This window comes from Mauremys mutica, chromosome 3, assembly GCF_020497125.1.
Source record: "Mauremys mutica isolate MM-2020 ecotype Southern chromosome 3, ASM2049712v1, whole genome shotgun sequence".
Lineage (NCBI taxonomy): Eukaryota > Metazoa > Chordata > Testudines > Geoemydidae > Mauremys > Mauremys mutica.
In genome coordinates, this window is record NC_059074.1 from 21,779,206 (window position 1) to 21,787,292 (window position 8,087).

General features: G+C 39.1%; 1 non-coding gene across 1 annotated transcript; it reads right to left on the reverse strand.

The window, feature by feature from the left end:
- Nucleotides 1–2,306: 2,306 nt before the first annotated feature.
- Nucleotides 2,307–2,380, reverse strand: TRNAI-AAU. The gene has a single exon. It is a non-coding gene; the product is annotated as a tRNA-Ile (tRNA).
- Nucleotides 2,381–8,087: the final 5,707 nt, after the last annotated feature.

The following is an 8,087-nucleotide window of genomic DNA, read 5'->3' on the forward strand; positions in this document are numbered from 1 at the left end:
AGGAAACCTGAAGATAATTTCAGTGAAGACAATTACTGGAACCAGGCCTCAGAGATGTGCCCTGATTCAACAAAACATTGATTATGTGCTTAATTTTTAGCAGATGAGTAATCCCAGACCCATTCAGCAGAGTTCTTAAGCAAGTGCTTAATTTTCGGCACATGTTTAAATTCCATCAAGTTCAATGGTACTTTGCTAAACAGGGATGGGATTGCTCTATGCTCGAGTTTGTAACTCTATTGAGGACCCACACAGAAACTTTCATGGCAGTAACTCGGCCCCGTTCCTGCTCTGTGAGTGCGTGGGTGTGACCATGTAAGTCACAAAGCAGGATTGGGGCCCAGTGTTGCACAGAATCACTCTGTAAAGTAAAATATAGTCTCACTTTATTACGATGAGAATCTAATGGAGGTAATTTTATCAACATCATACTCTACCTTTGGACATTATTATTATCAGCACTAATACAATACATATTACATCAATTTCAGTACTTAATGGTACATCAGTTAAATATTATTATAATCTCTTTAATATGAATACATCAAAATACATGGGATATGTGCTTTAAAACAGTAATAAAAAGTGGAAGTGAACATATGGCTTATGAAAGGAAGGCTCTAAAAGTATTAGACCGTGCTATTCATTACATGGGCAAGCACCCTGCATACTTTAATCTCTAAATCTCTATCAGTACAACTAAGTTCTAGCATGCAACATTGACCACAAACAGAATGTGGTTTTCAAGAATGTATTTGTTTCTTGAAATTGATTGACTAATAATTTCGGCGCATAATTCTTTAACTGTTGCTGATTTTTCAGCAGTTCAGTGTGGATATTCAAAATCCCAGCTATTGTGATTGTATACCCATATTTGCAATTGTATGTTTCTGTAGCCTGGAACAAGGCGTATAACTTTCCTAATCAGGTTTCCAGTGAGAATGCTTGCATTTAGCAATTCAGAATTTGATTTCCAGGTTTATTCTTTGCTATTAGCTTAAAATTAGTGGTTTCCATGAACGTTCTACCCAGTAAACTTGTTCACTTGAATATTTCTGGGAAACAAACACAAAAGGGACATGACCACAGCCAAAGCCATGTTGTTTTAAAATTGGAACAATCATTCACAGAAAATGTTGTGCAGTTTGTACCCAGTTCTATTTAAAATGCACTAACTTTGCATTTACAGAATGTGGAATAATAGAAAATTAAGAAATGTCATAATGGATCAGAACAATGGTCTGTCTAGTCCAGTATCCTCCTTCTGAGAAGGTCAAATCTCAGATGCTTCAGAGGAAGGTGTACAATTCCTCTCATCCCCTGGACAATTATGCAATAAAATACCTATGAGGGAAGTTTCTTCCTGACTAAGTCATTATTTTTTTACTTATGTCTAGAAGTATGAAGGTTGATATTCATTATACTTTTTATTTCCACATTACCCGTGGCTTCTATACTGGCCAGTTTAAACTAACAATGGATGGGAGATAACTTGCACTAAGCTTCTAGAGTATATGGACATGAATACAACATATGCTTTTCCTGTTTATGTTAATATATGCCTTCTTTTGGCCCCACATGCTGTCAAATGCATATGGTAGCTGAGAGAGCATCAGTTAATTTACCTCTTGATTGAGTTAATGATTGGGCAAACTGACCCCTTGCAGTTGCCAGCTCAGGATTATTCAGGGTTATTCAGCCGACAAGACATGGAGCCGTTGATCACTACCCTTTGAGCCCAACGATCTAGCCAGCTTTCTATCCACCTTATAGTCCAATCATCCAGCCCATACTTCTTAACTTGCTGGCAAGAATACTGTGGGAGACCGTATCAAAAGCTTTGCTAAAGTCAAGGAATAACGCATCCACTGCTTTCCCCTCATCCACAGAGCCAGTTATCTCCTCATAGAAGGCAATTAGGATAGTCAGGCATTACTTGCCCTTGGTGAATCCATGCTGACTGTTCCTGATCACTATCCTCTCCTCTAAGTGCTTCAGAATTGATTTCTTGAGGACCTGCTCCATGATTTTTCCAAGGACTGAGGTGAGGCTGACTGGCCTGTAGTTCCCCGGATCCTCCTCCTTCCCTTTTTTAAAGATGGGCACTACAGTAGCCTTTTTCCAGTCATCCGGGACCTCCCCCATTCACCATGATTTTTCAAAGATAACGGCCAATGGCTCTGCAATCACATCTGCCAACTCCGTTAGCACCCTCGGATGTAGCGCATCCGGCCCCATGGACTTGTGCTCGTCCAGTTTTTCTAAATAAAAGAGCAGAAGCCACCCTCTCCATCCCACACGTGGCAGGGCCAGCATGGGGCTTGAACCCATGGCCTTGGCATTATTAGCACAACTCTCTAACCAGCTGAGCTAGCTGGCCTACTTCTAAAAGTATGCTCCCTACCCCAGCCGTCTCCAATTTTGGAAGGCACTTCAGTTTCTTAAACCTTGGGTTGAATGCTGTAGCTGTCTTTAGAAATCTCACATTGGTACCTTCTTTGTGTTTTGTCAAATCTGCAGTGAAAGTGTTCTTAAAATGAACATGTGCTGGGTCATCATCCGAGATTACTATAACATGAAATATATGGCAGAATGCAGGTAAAACAAAGCAAGGGACATACAATTCTCCCTCAAGGAGTTCAGTCACAAATTTAATTAACGCATTATTTTTTAATGAGCGTCATCAGCATGGAAACATGCCCTCTGGAATGGTTGCCGAAGCATGAAGGGACATACAAATGTTTAGCATATCTGGCACGTAAATACCTTGCAATACAAGATACAAAAGTCCCATGCAAATGCCTGTTCTCACTGTCTGTTGACATTGTAAAAAAGAAGAGGGCAGCATTATCTCCTGTAAATGTAAACAAACCTGTTTGTCTTAAGCTACTGGCTGAACAAGAAGTAGGACTGAGTGGACTTGTAGGCTCTGAAGTTTTACATTATTTTGTTTTTGAGTGCAGTTATGTAACAAAAAAATTTACATTTGTAAGTTGCACTTTCACGACAAAGAGATTGCACTACAGTACTTGTATGAGGTGATTTGAAAAATACTATTTCTTTTGTTTATGATTTTTACAGTGCAAATTTTTGTAATCAAAAGTAATATACACTTTGATTTCAATAACAACACAGTATACAATATATATGAAAATGTAAAAAACATCTACTATATTTAATAAATTTCAATTGGTATTCTCTTGTTTAACAGTGTGATTAAAACTGTGATTAATTACGATTAATTTTTTAATCACAATGTATTTTTTGAGTTAATTGCGTGAGTTAATTGCAATTAATTGACAGCCCTAATAATAACCTGGCTATATATTTTAATGAGGGCAATTGGCATATGGGTGGCCAAATGCCTGATGTACTTTCTCTCACTACATTGAAATAATTTGGGAAAAATATTAAAACCAGTTTGGTCCCCTGAGCACGCAGAAACTTACTGAATGGGTTGAGTGTAGCTATAATCATCATATGGCTAGGTTATGCCATGCAGGGCTGGCTCCAGACCCCAGCGCACCAAGCGCGCGCTTGGGGCGGCGTGCCGCGGGAGGGCGGCAGGCGGCTCCGGTGGACCTCCCGCAGGCATGCCTGCGGAGGGTCCGCTGGTCCTGCGGCTCCGGTGGACGTCCCGCAGGCGTGCCTGCGGAGGGTCCGTTGGTCCCGCGGCTTCGGTGGAGCATCCGCAGGTGTGCCTGAGGGAGGTCCACCGGAGCCGCAGGACCAGCGGACCCTCCGCAGCCACGTCTGCAGGAGGTCCAGCGGAGCTGCGGGACCGGCGACCGCCAGAGCGCCCCCCGCGGCGTGCCGCCCTGCTTGGGGCGGCGCAATTCCTAGAGCCGCCCCTGATGCCATGTGGATGATTTTGTACACAAATGTGTTACAGCAAGAATGACAACATGCAAAAGAGAGCAGAGAGTAGAAATCCTTTTCTTTCCCATTTTATTGTTGATTAAGGAGCATGTCAGCGTGATCAGCACTCTTGATAAAGTATGTAGATGTTCAGAGTCTGCTATTCTTAAGCTATTACTTGTGTAGTCATATCATAACAACTATCTGATGGAAAGTGATAGGGATCAATTCCCATAAGGAGAATGCTCAGAATGACTTTTCGGTTCAAATATCACTATGACATTGTTAGTTCTAGCTTAATAACTCTGATGTGGTTTTTGCCTTCAGGTCATTGAAGTATCTACAACCTTGCTGACTTGTATTCTCTTTTATGATAATCCTAAAGATTTCAAGCTGTGCTTGTGATTATTTTAATATTGAGCCAACGATGTTATCTAACATGTCCTCACTATTTATATAATAGGAAGTTTATATTCATGTTTTAAAATTGCTACTTTTAAAAATTCTGATTGGAACTGCAGAGTTGTACACCCGTTCTGTGCTAAGTGCCCATCATAAGCAGGTACACAGGATTTTGACATGGGAATAAGTACAAATACAAAATATTAGGTAGATTGTGCTTTTCAGAATTCTGGAAATGAATGTCAAACAGGCAAACGGACAGGAAAAATATTATGACTGAGACAAAATCTCACCTCTAAAAGGTTGAGCAACCAACGATTTGTTAGAAGTGTATGTGACCTCAAAATGTGATAATTGGTTTTTGGCTAGCCATTTCGGCTTGGAATTTAGCAAAAGCAGAATGGCCAAGATTCCCAAAAATGACTCCTGATTTTGAGTGCCAGGTTTAGCACACATAAAGGGGCCTGTTATCAAAAAGTGCTCCACACCAGCCCTCTGAAAATCAGACCCTTTATTGATTTTCAAGTTGGGCATCCAAAATCTAAACACTTTGTATCTTTAGTCACTTCAGAAAATCTTGCCAACTGTTGACTTTGTAGCAAATCTGCAGATACTGAGGTTTTCACTTAGAGCTGGTCAAATATTTTTCAGGTTTGGAAAATTCCTGTTCAAATTTCAAATCTTGATTAAAAAATGAGGGTGGGGTGGGAGACAATTCTTTTAAACAAAACTTTCCTGATTTTTTTCTCCTAATTTTTGGACTAATTCTAGACTTTACTGCTGCCTCTATGATCACAAAGATTCCAGATCCTTCTGTTCCAAAAACACAGAGCTCAGCAGTTGAGTTAACAGGGAAATTCCATTAGCCCTTAGCAATATTAGGCTGGTAAATAGACTGAATACCTATCCCACTCTCAGTACAGCATACACACACACATTGGACTAGTAGCCAAAACTCATGCCCTTTCCTGGGGATATTCCCTATTATTAACTTTAAGGAAAAACAAACATAAGTTTGATCTTCTTCCTGAGCTGTTACTAGACAGGGTTTTTTTTAAATCCCTTAGTCCCTTCTGACTCAGGGAGATATATACACCATAGTATACTCTGGTAATGGAATCAATGTGACCCATTATGGTCTAGCTTCTCGGGTGAGCCAGCCAAATAACCATGTTTTTCCACGTAGGGTTCTAGAACTTGGGATTCTATCACAGGCTTAGCACATGTAAGCTGAATAGTTCTGATTCCAATTCCCTAAGTGGGCAGTGGTACACATATACATGAGCCCAGTTCATAGATTCATAGCTTCTAGGACTGGAAGGGACCTCGAGAGGTCATTAAGTCCAGTCCCCTGCCCTCGTGGCAGGACCAAATACTGTCTAGGCCATCTCTGATAGACATTTATATAACCTACTCTTAAATATCTAGTTCATTGTCATATAATCTGGTTCTTAGATATGTAAGGTCTGATTCTGCAGTACTTATGTTTATTAGGGCTGTAGATTAATCACAGTTAACTCAAAAAATTAATTGTGATTAATCACAGTTTTAATAGCACTGTTATACAATAGAATACTGACTGAAATGTATTACTTTTTTTGATGTTTTTCTACATTTTCAGATATATTGATTTCAATTACAACACAAAATACAAAGTGTACAGTGCTCACTTTATATTATTATTTTTCATTATAAATATTTGCTCCGAAAAGAATTATAAACAAAAGAAATAGTATTTTTAAATTCACTTCGTACAAGTACTGTGGTGCAATCATTTCTTGTGAAAGTGCAACTTACAAATGTAGGTTTTTTGTTACATAACTGCACTAAAAATAATAATAAAAAAAAACTTTAGAGCCCACAAGTCCACTCAGTCCTACTTCTTGTTCAGCCAATCGCTAAGACAAACAAGTTTGTTTACATGTATGGGAAATAATGCTGCCCCCCATCTTATTTACAATGTCACCCAAAAGTGACAACGGGCGTTCACATGGGACTTTTGTAGCTGGCATTGCAAGCTTTTTATGTGCCAGATATGCTAAACATTTGTATGCTCCTTCATCTTCGGCCACCATTCCAGAGGACATGTTTCCATGCTGATGACGCTCATTAAAAAATAATGTGTTAATTAAATTTGTGACTGAACTCCTTGGTGGAGAATTGTATGTCTCCAGCTCTGCTGTACTCACATTCCACCATATATTTCATGTTATAGTAGTCTCGGATGATGACTCAGTACACGTTTGTTTTAAGAACACTTTCACTGCAGACTTGACAAAATGCAAAGAAGGTACCAATGTAAGGTTTCTAAAGATAGCTACTGCACTTGACCCAAGGTTTAAGAAGTGCCTTCCAAAATTGGAATGGGATGAGGTGTGGAGCATGCTTTCAGAAGTCTCAAAAGAGCAACACTCTGATGCGGAAATGTGAACTACCAAAAAATAATATCAACCTTCTGCTAGTGGCATCTGACTCAGATGATGAAAATGAACATTAATGATGAAAATGAACATGCGTCGGTCTGCACTGCTTTGGATTGTTATCGAGCAGAACCCATCATCAGCATGCCCTGTGAAATGGTGACTGAAGCATGAATGGACATATGAATCTTTAGTGCACCTGGCATGTAAATATCTTGTGACACCGGCTACATCAGTGCCTTGCGAATGCCTGGTCTCACTTTCAGGTGACATTGTGAACAAGAAAAAGGCAGCATTATCTCCTGCAAATGTAAACAAACTTGTTTGTCTGAGAGACTGGCTGAAGAAGAAATAGGACTGAGTGGACTTGCAGACTCCAAAGTTTTACATTGTTTTATTTTTGAAGGAGGTTATTTTTGGCACATAATTCTACATTTGTAAATTCAACTTTCATGATAAAGAGATTGCACTACAGTACTTGTATTATGCGGTGAACTGAAAAATACTATTTCTTTTATTTTTTTACAGTGCAAATATTTGTAATAAAAATAAATATAAGGTGAGCACTGTACACTTTGTATTCTGTGTTGTAACTGAAATCAATATATTTGAAAATGTAGAAAACATTCAAAAATATTTAACTAAATGGTATTCTGTTAACTGTCCTATTAATCATGATTACTTTTTTTAATTGCTTGATAGCCCTAATGTTTTCATAACTCTCATTGAAGTCAAATGGAACATTATGTATGCAAAAATTACAGGACAGGAAACTGAATGTTTTAGCATGGAGGTAGTCAGAAAAGTTGTGGGGCTCAATATTTATTTTCTCTCATAATTTCTAGACCAGCCTGGCATCTATCTATATGTCAAATGATGTTATTTCTAACACTGACATCACAGTCACTGATTAACTCTTACAACTCTGAAGCCTTTTTTGTTTTGTGTGTGAAGGGGTTCTTTTTTTGCTAGACTCTTTAAAAACATGTCAAAAAACATGGGGAAATATTTTCAAAAGTAAGTAGGGTTTTTTGAGACCCCTTCAAGAGTCCTGATCTTCACCCTATAGAAATTAGGTCTTTGCGGGCTGTAGTTTTTATACTTTTTCAGTTTACGGATTTTGAAACTTCATGGGGAGAATGCAGTGAGGCACTTCTGCCCTGTTGGTGTCAACGTAAGTCAAACCACAACTCTGCAGTAAGTCCCTACCTGAAGAGAGTGACTGTGTTCAAACCTGAAACCACGGTGAACTTTCTCTGTCTTGTTTCCCATTTTCATCCCATTAAATGGCAGGATGGTTCTGATTTAATTACAGATAGATTAACCGCGATGCCCTCTTCTGCCGGCCTGCGGCTTTTTAGGAAAACTGCATAGGGAATCAGACATAGATTGCAGCTTGTAGGAGCA